Here is an 18,247-nt window from a genome sequence, read left to right on the forward strand (position 1 = left end):
CTATACATTTGTAAAGTGACTGACAGGTACAGTTCCCATTCGCCTATCGCTGAGTGAAGCCCCCCGGTGCACGAGACAGAACGTGCTGGCCGTTGAGCTGCATAAAGCTGTTGTTAGGAGAGGAATGTGTTAAGAAGACAGCACAAGCTGGAAGCCGTGTCCCCCATGAGACAGTGGTGCAGTCTCAGTCAATCATGTGCACTTCTTTCTTTATTGCATTCAGTGCATGGTTTCACCTTCAGATTCCTGTTTGTCTGTGTCCTCAATAAAATATTAGATATTCTGGCCAATGGGAAAGGTAAGTCATGGGGAAGGATTGGATGCGTGATCACTATAGGATTACAATGTACACAAACTCGTCTTGTGAAATTAACCAATTTGTTGAGCATTGTGTTGACTTATAATGTTAACTTTGCTGTATTTTTTTTTGCCTGCCATTCTCCCACCCCCGTGATCGTTTTACTGCAATGAGGACATGGAATCCTGAGCCAACCTTGTCTTAGGTTAATGAGGACTTGCTGAATTCTTGTTAGAGCTTTCTTTAGAGGCAGAATAAAATAAGCTTGAAGTATAATGCTGGGGAGGATGGTGACGGGTCAGATGGACTAGCAGTAGCTACTTAAATTATTAAGGGGCTTTGCTGATAGTATTGATTCAGTGTGTGCATAAAATGCCTGATGATGCTTTTGTCTGCTGAGGGTTGTTTTCTTTTTTTAGTTACATTACAGTATCTCTTTCTGCCTACATCACAAAGCCATAAACACATCAGACGAGTGTATAGCATTTATCAAAGGAAGTTGGGGGTGGAGTAGAGGACACAAGCTTCACAACCAACTATTCCACCAGAAGAACGTTTAGCAGATGAATACTTTATGAAATACAGTTTGCTGATTGTGTAATTGTCTAAGCTGCTGACTTAGCAGTGTATTTGTGCGTGTGTTTTTATGCTAATGTGTTTACAAAGCTGTGTTTACTTTTGATATTGCCCAGATTCCCCATAAGGATCTATTTGGAATGTATGTGCTTGGACAAGTTTGGGAAAGTTTGCATGGGTAACTTTGTGCTAAGCTGGCTGGGTGGGGTATTGAAATGAGCTGTGTATGTATGGAGGTTGGTGTAGAATGACAATCAGCCCTTGTTTGCTCCAACCCAGCTAACCTCTAGCAATTAAGTATTAAGAGAGAGTCCTGTATTTTAGCAGAAAAGTGTTGGTTTGTGCTAAGCGCCATCGATTACGACCATAATAGCCTTCAGTGGCTCACACTGGGGAATGTCATTGCTCAGTCTATATTTACCTATTGTTCCTTATTGAGTTATTCATCTGAAAGCCATCATTACTATAGAGAGCTAGATGCCTGGAAGACACCTAGCACTTAACAGGTATAGGTAGGTGCGTGAATATATATATATATATATATATATATATATATATATATATATATATATATATATATATATATATATATATATATATATATATATATATATATATATAGTAGTAACCTGTGGAATTTCTAAGGCTAAAAAACAAATCTGGGGGGGGGGGGGGGGGGGGGTGGGGGGGGGGGAGATGGGCGGACCAGATCTCATCTATCAAAGTGAGCTGGAAGGAAAAAGAACAGAAAAATGGTTATACTGTATCATTGTGTATCTTGGTGACGTGGGAGCTCATGGGTATTTAATTGGGAAATCTATATGTATTTTTCTCCCTCTTTTTAATGTCTGAAAAGCGGGTATGTGAAGTGCTTACAGGAAAAACAGATTACAAGATTAACATCTGTTAACATGATCGTTTATCTCCAGCCAAAAATAGGTCAGTCCTTTCTTAAGGAAACACGATTGCTGGCGCATGATTAAATAATGAAATGGCATGATATAGGTATACCTAGCAGACCCTGCCGGGGACTCGTGGGCTGGCGTGTGAAAAACATATTTTAATCTCGACATCTCTGTAGATCAATATAAGGTCAAAGTCCCTTTTTGGGTAGAGGCATAACTCCCTTCCCTGTCCCATCCCCCCACTTCTCAATGCTGCAGTTGACTATTTCCTGCTACCAGTGTCGAAACAAAAGAATATAGAAGCTCAGAAGGTTTGTTCTAGTAGTAAAGTGGCTTGTCAGGGGCGGAAATGGAAAAGTATGGGAGGTTAGATGTGTTTTTAGAATGTATGAGAACATGAGATACTTGTAAAAGAAGAATTGCATACACCGATGCAAAGTAGCTGTGATTTGCTTATCTCCTCCCTTGTAGAAGAAGGACAAGGTAACTCACCAATCCATGCCCTTTCCCCCCTCCCATGGCTTATTGTTGCTCCATGCAGTGTCAGAGAGGGAAGCCTGTGCCTCCCATCCTCCAAACCTCTCAGGCAATAGCTCATCTGTATTTACTTCTACTGTATCATATGCATCATGTGAACCTGAATCCATAGTCCCATCTCATTTACACTGCAGAAGGAGTGATCCGGGGGGAGGGGACTCCTAGACAAGGAAAGGTGTCTGACTTGTACATTATTCTCTCTGCACTCATCATATTATCTTGCAGGAGTACTTCATGCGCAGGGCTAGCAGATTGCTGCTGCTCCTCTGTTGCTGAACCCCTATTAAGCTAATTATGGAATGTAGGGATGCAGGGAGATAATCTGGGTGGTGTTGCGTGGAAGGTGAGGAAATAAATAACTCCAGCAGACAGTACTAGAGAAGTGCAGCAAGCCCTCCCAGTTCTGAGCGCTGTATTATAGACCTATCACCAGTGGGCTGCTAGTAATGGCTGGATAAACTTCAGCTACTGGCTGTGCTAAAGTCACTTCTAGACCTGCATGCTTGCAATGGGAACTTAGCTTCTTCTGAGGTATTCAACAGAATGCCCTGGTCACTGCCTAATTACTATTAACTATTTCATTTCACTCAATACAGTCAGTGCCTCCTATTCTGTGACGTTGCCTTTGTTTTCTATAATTTATTATTTGTCATACTTGGCTATTTGTTTTTATGATGAAGTCAAGTTGTAGTTTGAACAGACGAGGAAGAAAGAAAAGCAGATTCTTTCGTCTATAGAAATCACACTTTTTCATGTTTTTCTTCTCATGCTTGCACTAAAATGTGTATCTTGACATATTAAATATGGAAACTAGAGAACATGAATAGCCAGATGCCAATATTTACCATCTATGTATGAAGTTCTTTATTGATATTAAATACATCTACTTTAACTACTTGCCCAGAAACACTTTCTTTTAGTCACTTGCTGTTTTCCAGACTTCTGCTGTATAAGCTATACTGTTTCTGGGGGAGTGCAGTCCTTGCCATGCCACTTACAGGTTGAGGGACATGCACTCTTGCGCAGATTACGTTAACTTTTTCAGCTTGCTAGTCATGTAACTCACAATATATTTTTAGGAACAGAAGCCTCATAGGGTATAACAATTTTGGACATTCTGTATACTGAGGTAACCGTTTTATAAAGCTGTCTGGTACTTGAATTACTTTACTGATTGTTTAAAGGACAACTGAAGTGAGAGGGATATGGAGGCTGCCATGTTTATTTAGTTTTAAACGATACCAGCTGCCTGGCAGTGCAGCTCATCTATTTGGCTGCAGTAGTGTCTGAATCACACACTTGTAACAAGCATGCAGATAATCTTGTCAGAAACATCTGATTGGCATGCTATTTTTTTTTTTTTTGGGGGGGGGGGGGGGGGTCTATAGCTAAAAGTATTAGAAGCAGTGGATCAACAGGGCAGCCAGTAATGTGCATTGTTTAAAAGGAAACAGTTGTACTTTGAGGGAACTCAGACTTTCAACTATAGTGAATCACCTCACATATTGGTTGTCTTGACAATGATTCCACTTCTTTAGTTTTTATGTATTATATACTGCTTCTTAACTTTGGAAGTATCAGTTTACTGTAACAACACTAACAGTTTTGTTGCCTAGAGCACATATGTCAATGTAAACTTAGGTGATGCCTCCTTGTGTTACCTTGGAAGCCACTAATATGTTACCAGCACATAAAATGCACATTTGTATATTGGCAACTTTCTCATTCAGCAGCTTCATGCCTTCATAAACAATGTAAAACATACGGCAACAAAGGTGGAAATTAGTCCTAAAACAATCAGTAGGAGAGCTAAGAAGCTGAAAGGCTGTGGAATTGTAAACTATTAAGTTCTGCAGTGTGAAAGAATGAAAAATGCTGCTTACTAACACAGAGGCATGAATACCATGAATAATGACCATTTCTGCACTGCACAAAAGGCACATTCAGTGAAGGAATGTCTGTCAAGAACCCATACCACGTTATATGCTCAGCTAATCCCCCCACCCAACTTTGCTCGCAAAACATATATATATATAATCCTTTATAAATTGTTTTGCCATCTTGAAAACGGCTGATCTTGCAGCAAGTCTATTGATGGAAAAGTCTAAATTCAACGTGACGTTTCCTGGGCTTTTGGCTGCTTCTTTTCTTCTTTCTAATTAAAGGTGGGGGGCATAGACAAGGGGCGAGCTGGAGAGACTCCTATGCGAGACACGTCATCTTATACCCATGTATTAATACAGAAGCCCAGCCTATTCAGAGCACAGGGTGAGTGACACAGCATTCCCCACCGTCACACACCAGGGACTGCAGCCAAACTACCATCCTCCTTGGCAACTTATTCTGCATTATAGTTATAAAGTTTCCTGCAAACTAGAATCGTCCCTGTAAAGAGCTCTGTGTCGTCACACTGTGAACTTTATGAAATAACTGCTGTGTGCAAGCCTATGTGCTTGTGACTGGATTATCTATTCCTCCCCCTAATGGCCTGTCCATGAATGAGAAGCTTATTGTGCTTTGCAATGGGTAGGCGAGGAGACAGGCAGCAGCAATATATATTTTTCTCTTCCCCTCCTCATCGCTCCGCCCCCAGCAGGACTTGTCATAAGTCTTTTTTCTGCTAAGCTTGTGCTGTGTGGGGCATACAGGCTGCTTGCTTACAGCTACCTCTTCAGCAATTATACCAGAAAAGCTATCTAGTCTGTGGAATCCAATTCTATTCCTATTAGAGATCCTGCAGCTGTATCTCAATAACACTCAACTATGTTTTTGGAATGTTACAAAGCAGGGGGCCAGACTATCAGCTTTTATCTATCTTTTCCTGCTTTGATCCCTTTTGAGCACTTTGCATAATGAGCTCCTGAATATGGCTCTGGGCATACCTGGTGATTCTGAGAGGGGTTATTATTATTATTTTTTTATTTTGGATGGTTTGGGAAGGGTTCAGAACCTCTTTTGAATGTTAATTGCTGGCATGTGTCCCCATCTGTGAGAACTGCTTTTGCATCCTTCTCAAGACAGGAAGCGGGAAACTCTTGACAAATGGAGATGAGGAGGAATAGAGATGGAGGTTTAGTACCCTCACTTTATTACTGTCCATTGGACTACCAGCATTTATTTTATGCGGAAGTCACATAATTCCATGGACAGGAAGTGGGGGGAAGTATCTGAATAGGGATACAGCCTGCACATATATACAGGAGTTTCCACACTATGCAAAATTATAATAAAAATGGTTTAGGGTTGTTAGAAAACAAAGCATGACAGAGGAACAAAAGTTATTTCCCTACCAAAATCTTAACTCTCGTTTAACAGTGTGTTGGGAAGCAGGGGTGCCAATTAAAAAAAATAGAAATAACTTTTGGTAAAAAGCAATAGAACAATGTGGAAGATGAAGAGGCAGGGGGCTGCATACAGTAGGCAGCAGATGGATGTACCTGGCCGCACAGGCCAGTATAGGCTGTGCAGTCATCCTATAGGCTGCTGTGCTGATGGTTGCACTTGGCTGGAGAGGAGAGCACAGGATGTGCAGTAATCCAGTAAGCAGCTGGCTGTACCTGGCTGGAGAGGTGAACAATGATCCAGTAGGTAGCTGGCTGCTCCTGGCTGGAGAGCACTAGTTGTGCAGTGACCCAGCAAGCAGCACCTGGCTGGAGAGGAGAGCATTGGCTGTGCAGTGACCCATCAGGCAGCACCTGGCTGGAGAGGAGAGAGCTGGCTGTGCAGTGATCCAGCAGGCTACACCTGACTGGAGAGGAGAGCACTGGCTGGATCCAGTTGGCAGCATCTGGCTGGAGAGGAGTGCACAGGCCGTGTAGTGATCCAGTAGTCAGCACCAGGCTGGAGAGGAGAGCACTGGCTGTGCAGTGATTAGAGATGGCCCAGCCTTGGAGAACTCATGGAGAAGCACATGATCAGTTTGAACAGCTGATAGATTTGTAAGCCTCTGATTTGCTGTTTAACACATGATCATGACCAGCAAATCAGAGGCTTACACCATGATCATGGTTTAACACATGATCATGACCAGCAAATCAGAGGCTTACAAATCTATCAGCTGATCAAACTGATCATGTGCTTCTCCATGAGTTCCCCAATCTGGGCCATCTCTAGCAGTGATCCAGTAGTCAGCACCTGGCTGTAGAGAAGAGCACTGGCCATGCAGTTTTCCAGTAGGCAGCACCTGGCTGGAGAGGAGAGCACTGGCCGTGCAGTTATCCAGTAGCAGTAGGCAGCACCTGGCTGGAGAGGAGAGCACTGGCCGTGCAGTGATCCACTAGGCAGCACCTGGCTGGAGAGGAGAGCACTGGCTGTGCAGTGATCCACTAGGCAGCACCTGGCTGGAGAGGAGAGCACTGGCCGTGCAGTGATCCACTAGGCAGCACCTGGCTGGAGAGGAGAGCACTGGCCGTGCAGTGATCCAGTAGTCAGCACCTGGCTGGAGAGGAGAGCACTGGCCCTGCAGTGATCCAGTAAGCAGCACCTGTCAGGAGAGGAGAGCACTGGCCGTGCAGTGATCCAGTAGGCAGCACCTGGCTGGAGAGGAGAGCACTGGCTGTGCAGTGACCCATCAGGCAGCACCTGGCTGGAAAGAAGAGCACTGTCTGGATCCAGTATGTAGCACATGGCTGGAGAGGAGTGCACAGGCTGTGTAGTGATCCAGGAGTCAGCACCTGGCTGGAGAGGAGAGCACTGGCCGTGCAGAGATCCAGTAGGCAGCACCTGGCTGGAGAGGAGAGCACTGGCCTGCAGTTTTCCAGTAGGCAGCACCTGGCTGGAGAGGAGAGCACTGGCCGTGCAGTTATCCAGTAGCAGTAGGCAGCACCTGACTGGAGAGGAGAGCACTGGCTGTGCAGTGATCCAGTAGCAGTAGGCAGCACCTGGCTGGAGAGGAGAGCACTGGCCGTGCAGAGATCCAGTAGGCAGCACCTGGCTGGAGAGGAGAGCACTGGCCTGTAGTTTTCCAGTAGGCAGCACCTGGCTGGAGAGGAGAGCACTGGCCGTGCAGTTTTCCAGTAGCAGTAGGCAGCACCTGACTGGAGAGGAGAGCACTGGCTGTGCAGTGATCCAGTAGCAGTAGGCAGCACCTGGCTGGAGAGGAGAGCACTGGCCGTGCAGTGATCCAGTAGGCAGCACCTGGCTGGAGAGGAGAGCACTGGCCGTGCAGTTATCCAGTAGCAGTAGGCAGCACCTGACTGGAGAGGAGAGCACTGGCTGTGCAGTGATCCAGTAGCAGTAGGCAGCACCTGGCTGGAGAGGAGAGCACTGGCCGTGCAGTTATCCAGTAGCAGTAGGCAGCACCTGACTGGAGAGGAGAGCACTGGCTGTGCAGTGATCCAGTAGCAGTAGGCAGCACCTGGCTGGAGAGGAGAGCACTGGCCGTGCAGTGATCCAGTAGGCAGCTGCAGCACCTGGCTGGAGAGGAGAGCACTGGCCGTGCAGTAATCCAGTAGGCAGCACCTGGCTGGAGAGGAGAGCACTGGCCGTGCAGTAATCCAGTAGGCAGCACCTGGCTGGAGAGGAGAGCACTGGCCGTGCAGTGATCCAGTAGGCAGCACCTGGCTGGAGAGGAGAGCACTGGCCGTGCAGTTATCCAGTAGCAGTAGGCAGCACCTGACTGGAGAGGAGAGCACTGGCTGTGCAGTGATCCAGTAGCAGTAGGCAACACCTGGCTGGAGAGGAGAGCACTGGCCGTGCAGTGATCCAGTAGGCAGCCGCAGCACCTGGCTGGAGAGGAGAGCACTGGCCGTGCAGTAATCCAGTAGGCAGCACCTGGCTGGAGAGGAGAGCACTGGCCGTGCAGTAATCCAGTAGTCAGCACCTGTCAGGAGAGGGGAGCACTGGCTGTGCAGTGATCCAGTAGCAGTAGGCAGCACCTGGCTGGAGAGGAGAGCACTGGCCGTGCAGTGATCCAGTAGGCAGCCGCAGCACCTGGCTGGAGAGGAGAGCACTGGCCGTGCAGTAATCCAGTAGGCAGCACCTGGCTGGAGAGGAGAGCACTGGCCGTGCAGTAATCCAGTAGGCAGCACCTGGCTGGAGAGGAGAGCACTGGCCGTGCAGTAATCCAGTAGGCAGCACCTGGCTGGAGAGGAGAGCACTGGCCGTGCAGTGATCCAGTAGTCAGCACCTGGCTGGAGAGGAGAGCACTGGCCGTGCAGTAATCCAGTAGGCAGCACCTGGCTGGAGAGGAGAGCACTGGCCGTGCAGTGATCCAGTAGGCAGCCGCAGCACCTGGCTGGAGAGGAGAGCACTGGCCGTGCAGTGATCCAGTAGGCAGCACCTGGCTGGAGAGGAGAGCACTAGCTGTGCAGTGTAAAACACAGAGAGGAGGAGCTGAGGCCAGTGATGGGCGTGCATGGAGCGGCTCCCCCTCTGTAGAGCTGCGAGTGAGGGAAACGTCACGCAGTGTACTGAGGGAGGGAGAAAGAAGAGCTCAACAAACAGGCATAGCCCAACTTCTCACCCCAACAACCCCTTGTGTGCCAGGGTCACCATTCCGCGGGCTCACTCTGCACCCCACTGCTCCGGCGCCTCCCCAATTCTAACTTTTCCCTGGACTGTTATTCTTTATTTGTGCGAGCGGCATTCTTCGGATATGAGGGATCCATCCCAGCGCTGGGCTATGTGTGTCTCTGCTGGAGCTGCGCTGACTGTGGACTTTGCTGGGACCGGGCAGCAGTGATTGGCAAGGTAAATGCGGGCTAATGATGAGAAGTTATTAGTTGTGGTGCACAGGGTGCAGTGCAAGGCGTGGCAGCCATTGGGCTGTGCTAAAGTGTATCTCAGGAGGGGCACTCCAACGTATTGTCTTCTCCAGGAGGGAGGGGGGAGAGCGCAGCCATGGCTTCACTGACTGCTGAAAGCCCCCAATACACAGTCCAGTTGGGACTTGTTGGCTGTGGACTTTCCATGGCAGGGGGTTTGGCAGGCAAACAATGGAACTTTCAGCAACTGTTTTATTAATAGAGGAAATAAATAAACAACAAAGGGAAGGGATCTCTCTTGCTATAGGCTGGAAACTTTACTGCCCCTCTCCATTGTACACACAGAGGTTTTGTCCATAACCTTCACTAGTTTACCTTCATGGTGCAACTTGATCATTACTCCACCTCCAGCAGCAGGCTTTGTAAAGAAGCTTAATCTTTGGAATGCTCGGTTACTGAGAGAACCATTGGACTCATTCATTATTCATGGCTTCAGCCCAAGCTGCTGGAAATAGCGTTAAAACCCCATGTCTGCTATCTACCTTCCAATTCTGCAATACTTCTAATGGTGCACACTTTCTCCATTACACTCATATTGTGAATTTGGAATGACCTGGAAGTTGCCAGCAACGTAAACAAAAAAAAAAACAAAACAACAACAACAACACTGTAGTGCATAAACTAAGAGATAATTGCTAGCAAATCTATAACACTCTATTGGCACTGGGCCAGGTTCTGTATTGTATATGTGTTGCATTATAAACCAGCTACTCTTATTTTATTGTGATGCAAACACAGTCAAACTCACTATATGTTATATAATTGTTTGGGCTAATTTGCTTCTTTCATGTGAGATGTGACTAGAGTGGCTCAGTAGCACCTGTGGTGTAATTAGTGGTGTAGTGCAGCAATTCAAGGAGACATCTTTAGTCTCCTGAGGGTAATGGCAATAGCCATCTTGAATGATCTGGGCTATGAGAACTCATCATGTAAAACTCCTTTAGAAGTCTTAGCATAGGCAGGGCTGTATTTAGCACTTCTAAGACCCCAGAAGTGGCACTTTTCAAAGTTAATTACTTGCAGACTTTTGCAGACAGTACAGCCCATTTGCATGTACTAGGGATGATTGCTTTTCTACAGAACTTTGTATGCAGGGTGCATAAGTTTCTGTCCCACAAGTATCATATTGTGTGAATTTGGTGATGTCACAAGAATTGTTGTAAGTGTGCGAGGACACTTGGGTCACAACGACCTCTGTGGAAATGCTTGATTATGCTGGGAGACTTTCTGTATCGGAGCTAGAGATACAACCGAGGGGAGGGGGCTAAACATTGTACGTCAGGAGAATTAATGATGCTTTTGTTAGGGGGATGACCTTTTAATACTGAGAGGCCCAGTCTGCCAAAATTTCACAAGCCTGAAGTCTTTTGTGTATGTATGAGAGTATATATGAGTGTGCTTAAAAAAAGTGTGTGTGTGTGTGTGTATGTATGCATATATATATATATATATATATATATATATATATATATATATATATATATATATATATATATATATATATATATATATATATATATATAGTTTTTCTAGGAGTCGAGCTGTGCTACACCTTTAAGTCTGTTAACTGTACACTTCCTAAATGTAATTTCATTTTCTAAATGTTGGAATTTGTGTGTTGCAAAGTCGGTGTGGTGAGAGGTGACATGAAATGGCCATTTTGCTGTGTGACTTGTGCAGTCCTCTTGTGTGTGGACACAGCACAATTGACATTTTTCTGGAATGGGCAGCAAACAATAGCAGGACATTCACACACTCCAGCTCCAGTCTCTGTTTATTCTTCATTCCTCAGGTGGTTCGGCATTGGGTGTGCTTGGAGTTACAAGCCTGTAACTTTTTTTTTTTTTTTTTTTGGCAGCTAAGCACATGTTGAGCAATCTACTGTGCACTGCTTACTGTGTTTTCCCCTTCTAAAGTATTTATGTTGCTTCAACTGTTATTTATGTAACTTGCTATTTTTGTTTCTAGTGACTTACCCCACAAAGGCTATCATTCATGAACAGGCTGTCGGTAAGGGGAACCCGTGCGGGAGAATACCGCCGTCGGTAGTTGTGCCTTCTGGGTGGTCATTCATAAACTTTGTGCCTGGGGCGGTAGCAGTGCGGAGGTTTTCTGGAGAATGGTGTCGGCAGGCGGGCGGTAGGCATGCGGAAACAGAAAAGCTGGCCGAGTCCCTCCATGCGGTGTTCTCTCTGCTGCTGTGTGGGAGGTCCGTCCCATTCACTTACAAGGACTCCGCAAGCTTCCCGCTACAGCCAGGGGATCGGTAATCCCCTTCCGCATACCGCTATGCGGAAATGTTTATGAATGAGCATTTTGCAACTTTTTCTGGATACCTGCGTATCCACACTGCACAAGGCGGTACGTTGTCACTCTGCACGGGAATGTCAGCTCCGCATACGGAAAGAGGCTTTATGAATACACAACTTGCTCGGTGGTCGGTAAAGTCAGCGGTATTACGCATTTCCGCATGCGGGAATGCTTTATGAATGATAGCCATAGTGTATGCGGGCACCATTCCACCCCATTTGTAAAGCTGTTTGTAAATAATGACGTGTATTTAATACTCTGTTCTGAAGCTTCACATTTTAAGTTAAGTTCACAGCAGCACCCTTTTTAATTGATAAGAACATTTCTCCTTAAACTTAATTGCATTAATAAAACATTTCTGCTGTAATTATCATTTTAAAATAGGCTTATACATGTTAATGTTTCACTAAGATCGCTGGCTTAAAGTCAGGAAATCGGCAGTTACAGAAATGGTGTCATTTTTATTTCAGTTTGGTTATATATATTGTGTGTGTTTTTTCTAATGCTTTGTATGGTGGTGATTAGAATCTTCTTGTGTGGTTGAATAGAAGGTTCTTTTGTCTTTACTAAAGAAAGAACAATTCTCCCCATGAAAGTATGTGAAAGAAAAAGTCTCTTTTGCATGACTTAATCTGCCTATACACCTATACTCATCCTGATTACCTACCATTGTTGACAAGTATACAGGATGTTTGTGGGTAAAATAAAAATAGCAGAATTGCCCTTAAAAAGAAAAGTCATATTTTTTTTTTGCCGTAGTACCTTCCTCTGGTGCTGCAGAATGGCCCATCCCGTCTTGTAGTGATTTGTTAGCCCCCCAGGTGACACCGCTCCAACTCTTATCATTAGTGCCTAGGTTGTGGGCATGAGTGCCTACTGTTATTTGTGATTGCATGGGGAAGTAGGGCAGGGTGTAAAGCCTCATACACATGCTAATGCCTGTACAGGTATCCACCAAGGTCACATGAAGCTGGATTTTATAAGCGTCAGTGGTGGCCTAGTCCATAGGTTCTCAACGTGTGGTACGCGTACCCCAGGGGTTACTTCTGAGGGTTCTAGGGGGTACTCGGGCTTGATATACTTAACCAAAAATAACAAATTTAGAGTTTTAGAAAATGATACATCTTATTTAAACAGCACCAAATTAGTATTTTAGCTAATTAAAAGCAATAGTAAATGCTTGGAAATGGTTTAGAACCAATTATAATGTACTACGATTAAATATATATTTGTCAAGGGGTACGTGTGATAATGTTTACCATGCTAGGGGGTACTTGGTGAGTAGAGGGTTTTAAAAGGGGTACATACCAATAAAATGTTGAGAAACACCATGTTTCCCCTCCATCAAGCTTCATGTGGTCATGTCTGCTCTCCCCATAGCCTCCCTGTAGCCGAGAGACATGTCTTGAGTGAGCTTGTGCCCAGAACGGTCACTTAAGGGATCAAGTTCCAATCTCTTTGGGTAACAGTTATAGTGCATGTATGCACTTTAATTGGAGCATGAGCGTGCACTAATCTACTGTGGGAATTCGAAGGAGGCTCCAACAGAAACCGTAGCAGTAGGGGACAAGAACCTGTTCCACTGGATCCCTGAAGAGGTGGCCAGAACATTTTAGGGGGACACCTGTACAATGGTTTGGTCAAGGAAAACCTAAGGCCTGGAACCCACTAGGAGCGCTTTTCTGAGCGCTTTGTGAAGCTCTTGGTAATGTAATGCTATGGGTGTGATTCCACTTGAGCAATGTGATTTTTTTTTTTAAATCCCCCATATCATTGGTTTAGAAAGAGCTTTTTCAAATCACTAGTGTTTAGAAAAGGCTGGTAGTGGGTTTGAGCCCTGAGGCATATATAAATATAAATAACTTTAATGTTCACTGAGAGGGCAGAAGAACGCTTTAAGGTGTCCATCTACTATATGACTCTGTAGTCGGTTACTTCCCAATCTGTAATCAATGGGGGAGTAGTGAACATTTTACTATCCTGCCTCAATTGTTTTCTATCAATTAACAAGATTATCTTATTGATATTCCAGGGCTCTGGAGTCCCCACTAGTTTTGTATTACCATAGTTCAAAGCTATACCGGTACGCCTCCCTAGAACTGATCAATAAAAATTGCACCCTTTCCCATTAAACTTTAAACTGATTTTTTTTTAAATTGATGGTAGACTTAATTTTTGAACTGTTTTATTTGTTTGTCATATTGTCTTAACCAATTGATTTACAAAAACGTAGAGTGTCTTGGTGGCCTTTAAATATATAAAAATGTATTGTTCTGAAGAGCTTTGAGTAAAAGAGGGAAGAGCTCATATAAACATATGAAAGCATACTTGGAATCAGTGAGGAATCTCTTTCTCCTACTGGTTTCAATCGGTATTTGTATGAGCAACATGTCAGTCCCTGCTTACTACAATCTAATGATTAGCTAATCACCATATACTGAGATTTATCAGAGCAGCTGCAAAGAAAACTGGCATAAAAGTACCGGAAGTTGCATGGAGAAAACAATCAGAATCCTCATTTCGTTTAACTGGTCTTCTTTTGCTACAGTTTTTTTTTTTATTTGAATCTTTCTTGATTTATCTATGCTACAGAGTTAGAAATGTCACTAAACCCATTCTCACACCAGTCAAAGCTAAAATATCTGTTTGTAGATTTGGACTTTAGCTGATTACTGGCAATGTTGGTTTTAAAGCACATCTGCACTAATAGTTGAACTAGTAAAATGCTAATAGTAATTAGGATGGTAAGACATTAGGGCCCTCATTGAACTGACTTTTTCTCCTGAGTTTTCTCCAGGGAGATCATTTTTCATCTTCTCTTTAGAATAACTTTTTAGTACTCTGCAACTGTAAAAGCACTGGCACAATTATTCTGAGTAGTTTCTTGCTTACTGGTGGCTTATAAGGTGTTTTATTGATAAAGTTTAAAAATATCACTTAGGAAGAAGTGAATATAAGGGCCTATGCCCGCTATCCCCCTACCTCCTGTCACTGACACCTGAAATAAACAAAAGCCTAATTCCTGTACCAAACTTCAGCGTCCGGCTACACATAACTCAGGATACATAATTATAACATACGAATGTGTCAGGTGAATAAGTTGCCGGAGTTAAATAAAATATTATTTAAAGGGAGCCTGAGACGAGAAGTGCCTCAGGTACCATACTGTGTCTCTAATACGTTTAGTCACGGCCCCTGAATAAGCATGCAGGTCTGATTCTCTTACTGAAGTCAGACTGGATTAGCTGCATGCTTGTTTCAGGTGTGTGATGCAATTACTACTGCAGCCAAAGAGATCAGCAGAACTGCCAGGCAACTGGTATTGTTTAAAATGAAACATCCATATCCCTCTCAGTTTAGGTTTCCTTTATGGCCTCTCATCCCTCCAGTGTCCCCCCCGGGTGGCTCCTGTCACTCACAATTCGGCCTGAAAGCCGTCATACATGCGTGGCCTGGCCAGGCACACTACCCCGCCTTGCTCCCGTGATTGGGAGCGTTCTGTGCTTGCACAGTACTACTGTGCAGGTACAGAACGCTCCCAGGGATGGTAGCGAGATGAGGGAGAGCACTTGGCTAGGCTGCACTTACGCGATGACGCACAACTTGGCCAGATTTTCAGGCTGAATTGTAAGTGACAGGAGCCACCCGGGAAGATGGCGAGGGACGAGCGGCCTTAAAGAGAACCCGAGGAGGGGTTCTGAGAATAAAATCCCCATACAGAGGCTGGGTCTGTCTATAGAGCCCAGCCTCTGTTGCTATATAGTTCGCCCCTAAGTCCACCCTGCGCTCTGCAATACCCCCCTAAACATAGCCGCGCTGGCGACACGCAGCGTGTGTCTGAATCGCACACCTGAAGCAGTGGATCGGCAGGTCAGCCAGGCAATATGCATTGTTTAAAAGGCAATAAATATGTCAGCCTCCATATGTCTCACACCTTGGGATCTCTTTAAAGGGAACCTGAAGCAAGGAAAATTATTTAAAATTACCGTATATTCCGGCGTATAAGACGACCTCCCAAATTTTACAGTTAAAATTTAGAGTTTGGTATATACTCGCCATATGACTACCCCTCTTCCAACACACATCAAATAAAAATGGGGGAAAAATCATGTACTGGTGCTATGTATGAACAGATATTGGTACTGTACTGTATGTGGTACACAGTATATAACAATATATAGGCGATTGACTGGTTGGATTGGTCAACTCTCCCTAAGTGGATTGGTCAGCTCTCCTTGTCTACCTGTTTATCAGAGCGGTATAGAAGAATAGATTGCGCTGTACCCATAAAACACCCCTTTTTCACCTGTCCGGCCCGCCCTTGTATCCCATTTGCCTCCTTCTCTGCCTCTCGGATCTCGCACATGTACGCCTGTGCCGCTTCACTACAGCCCTCAGCAGCGAGATCTGAGAGGCTGTAACAGGAAAGGGAGTATCACACGGCATAAGTGACATCTGGCGTAAAAGACGACCCCTGACTTTCTCAGAAGATTTTCAAGGGTTAAAAAGTAGTCTTATATGCCAGAATATACTGTAACACATGATGTAGCTTCAAATGAATATTACATACTAACAACACTGTCAGTTCCTCTCAGAAGCTCACCATGTTCTTCTTACAGTGATTCCTTCCAGTTCTGACAATATTTTGTCAGAAATGAAATATACCATTTGCTGTCAGTTATACATCAGCAGCTGTCAGTTACAACTGAATGTGCAAGGTAATGTCCATGTTTCCCTATGGCTTAAATGGGTGATATTACAGTTTAACAGTGTGCTGTCCAGGAAGCTGTTATGGGGTTATGGCCATTTTTAAAATGGAGGACGGAGTATTCCATTGATCACAGTGGACAAATGGGACGCAGGAGAGGGGAAGGAGATTGAAGAGTAGACTACACAGGAGGTAAGTATGACCTGTATATGGTTATTTTGACTTTTTATTTTCAGTTCAGGTTCTCTTTAAGTAATATATCCAATATGTATGCTGCCTGTACCTTGTTGATTCATGTGAGTTTAGTTTAAAACTAACTTCTCAGGCATTTTTCACTTTAAAATTAATTGCAGGGTGTGGGATTATTTTTCTTTATTGTTATTGAAGTTATTATTCTCTCCTCTTAGCAGCCGCCCTTATACTCTAAACCTAACTCCATGCCATCACTGCCGGCTGCTGCAGAGCCCCTGTGTTATAATCAGATGGCAGACACCTGTGTAAGCTGCAGAGTCAGAGCAAAGCTGAGGCCTCTGCTTCCCAGCATGGCGGGTTTACAATACCCTGAGCTACACCATAGAGGATTTTTCAGAAATTTGCCCATGCTTCCAACCTGCCCGTTGAAATGGACCAGTCAATTTATTTAAAGGACAACTGTAATGCTGGGAATACACGGTTCGTTTCTGCCGTGCGTTTTTGCTCTCGATCATTTTTGCCGCTCGATTTCAGCTCTTGATTCTTATCTTCCTATCGTTTTTCTTATCTTTTTCCATTCACTTCTATCAGAAATCGAGCGGCAAAACAATCGAAAGGGAGATCGGACATGTCGGAAATGATCTATCGAACCATCTAATTAGCTACAAATTGAACCGTGTATTCCCAGTATAAGGAGAAGGATATGGAGGCTGCCATCATTTTTTCCTTTTAATTACAACCAATTGCCTGGCTATCCTCTGCCTCTAATACTTTTAGCCCTAAGGTGCGTACACACATGCGACTATAGTCGTTTGTAACGATCGTTCCCCGATCTTTACCAACGACGATCGTTACAAAAAACGAACCAACGACTATTAAGGCAAACGACGAACGAGGCAAATCGCTACAAAACAAAGTTCTGTCTTGGCGGATTTTTACCACCGACGATCGTTAGCAAAAGTGGTACATCGTTGGAAACGATCGTTCGTACTAGGCTGGACATGCGCATTTCACTTTTTCTCCAAGGAACTTTACAATTTTATGCGCAGGCGCATTAAGTGCTTTTACGTGGTGTAACGCTCGTTCTAACGATGTGATCGTTACACACTTTTTACAACTAACTTTACTTCGGTCGTTCATTCGTCAATTAAAAGTTCGTTCGTCGTCCTCAACGAACGATCGTTGTCGCATGTGTGTACGTAGCACTAGAGTAAACCCTAAACCAGCATTCAACAGATCAGGTGTTTCTGACTTTGTCAGATCTGACAAGATTAGCTGCATGCTTGTTTCTGGTGTGATTCTGACACTACTGCAGACAAATAGATCAGCAGGGCTGCCAGGCAACTGGTATTGTTTAAAAGGAAATAAATATGGCAACCTCCATATTCTTCTCACTTCAGTTGTCCTTTAAAAAATGGGAACATCGCTGTAAGTCTGAGAATTAGATTTTAGTTTAAAGTCTGAATTTTCAAGGTGTGATTATTTGTAAAACCAAGCTTAATCCCCCTTTAAACAGTTGAGATCTGCACCAAAACAGGTGTTCGGGAAAAAAAATCACCTTTCACCCTCTGCCCATCGTAGTCACAAGGGTTTGCTTTTAAAGTGGCTACTTTGAAAGCTTTAGCTTGGTGATCTTGCTAATTTCTACCTATGGGGCCATCCGTACTTTGTGCTGTTGCTAGTGGGGAGACTTCTGCTTTTTGCTTTAGAAATACATGTTTTGTTAGGGAAGTGATTTTGTGAATTTCACATGTGTGCTAGTCATGTGATGACAGTTGGCCAATGATGAGATTCTATGCTAAATTGTGTGTATCTCATGTCTGTAGATCCCCTGTAGCCACTGCTGGCAGAGTAAATACAGGAAAAGGAATACTCAGGCAAGCATTGGTATTCATAGCCCTACCATTCAATAGGATCCCCTGAGGCTGGTCTCCATAGCACAGTTTAGTTGGTAAAA

General features: G+C 44.4%; 1 protein-coding gene across 3 annotated transcripts in view; it reads left to right on the forward strand.

Moving 5' to 3' along the window:
- Positions 1 to 212: 212 nt before the first annotated feature.
- ZNF516 (zinc finger protein 516) overlaps positions 213 to 18,247 on the forward strand; it is a 145,700-nt gene continuing 127,665 nt past the window's right edge. For 2 of the 3 annotated variants that reach the window (XM_068237063.1, XM_068237066.1), the window contains exon 1: positions 8,712 to 9,006. The gene's annotated coding sequence lies outside the window, so the exon portion shown is untranslated. Of the gene's footprint in view, positions 299 to 8,711; positions 9,007 to 18,247 lie in introns of those variants that run through there. The other variant, XM_068237065.1, reaches the window with a different exon arrangement.

The sequence above is a fragment of the Hyperolius riggenbachi genome, chromosome 5 (genome assembly GCF_040937935.1).
Source record: "Hyperolius riggenbachi isolate aHypRig1 chromosome 5, aHypRig1.pri, whole genome shotgun sequence".
Lineage (NCBI taxonomy): Eukaryota > Metazoa > Chordata > Amphibia > Anura > Hyperoliidae > Hyperolius > Hyperolius riggenbachi.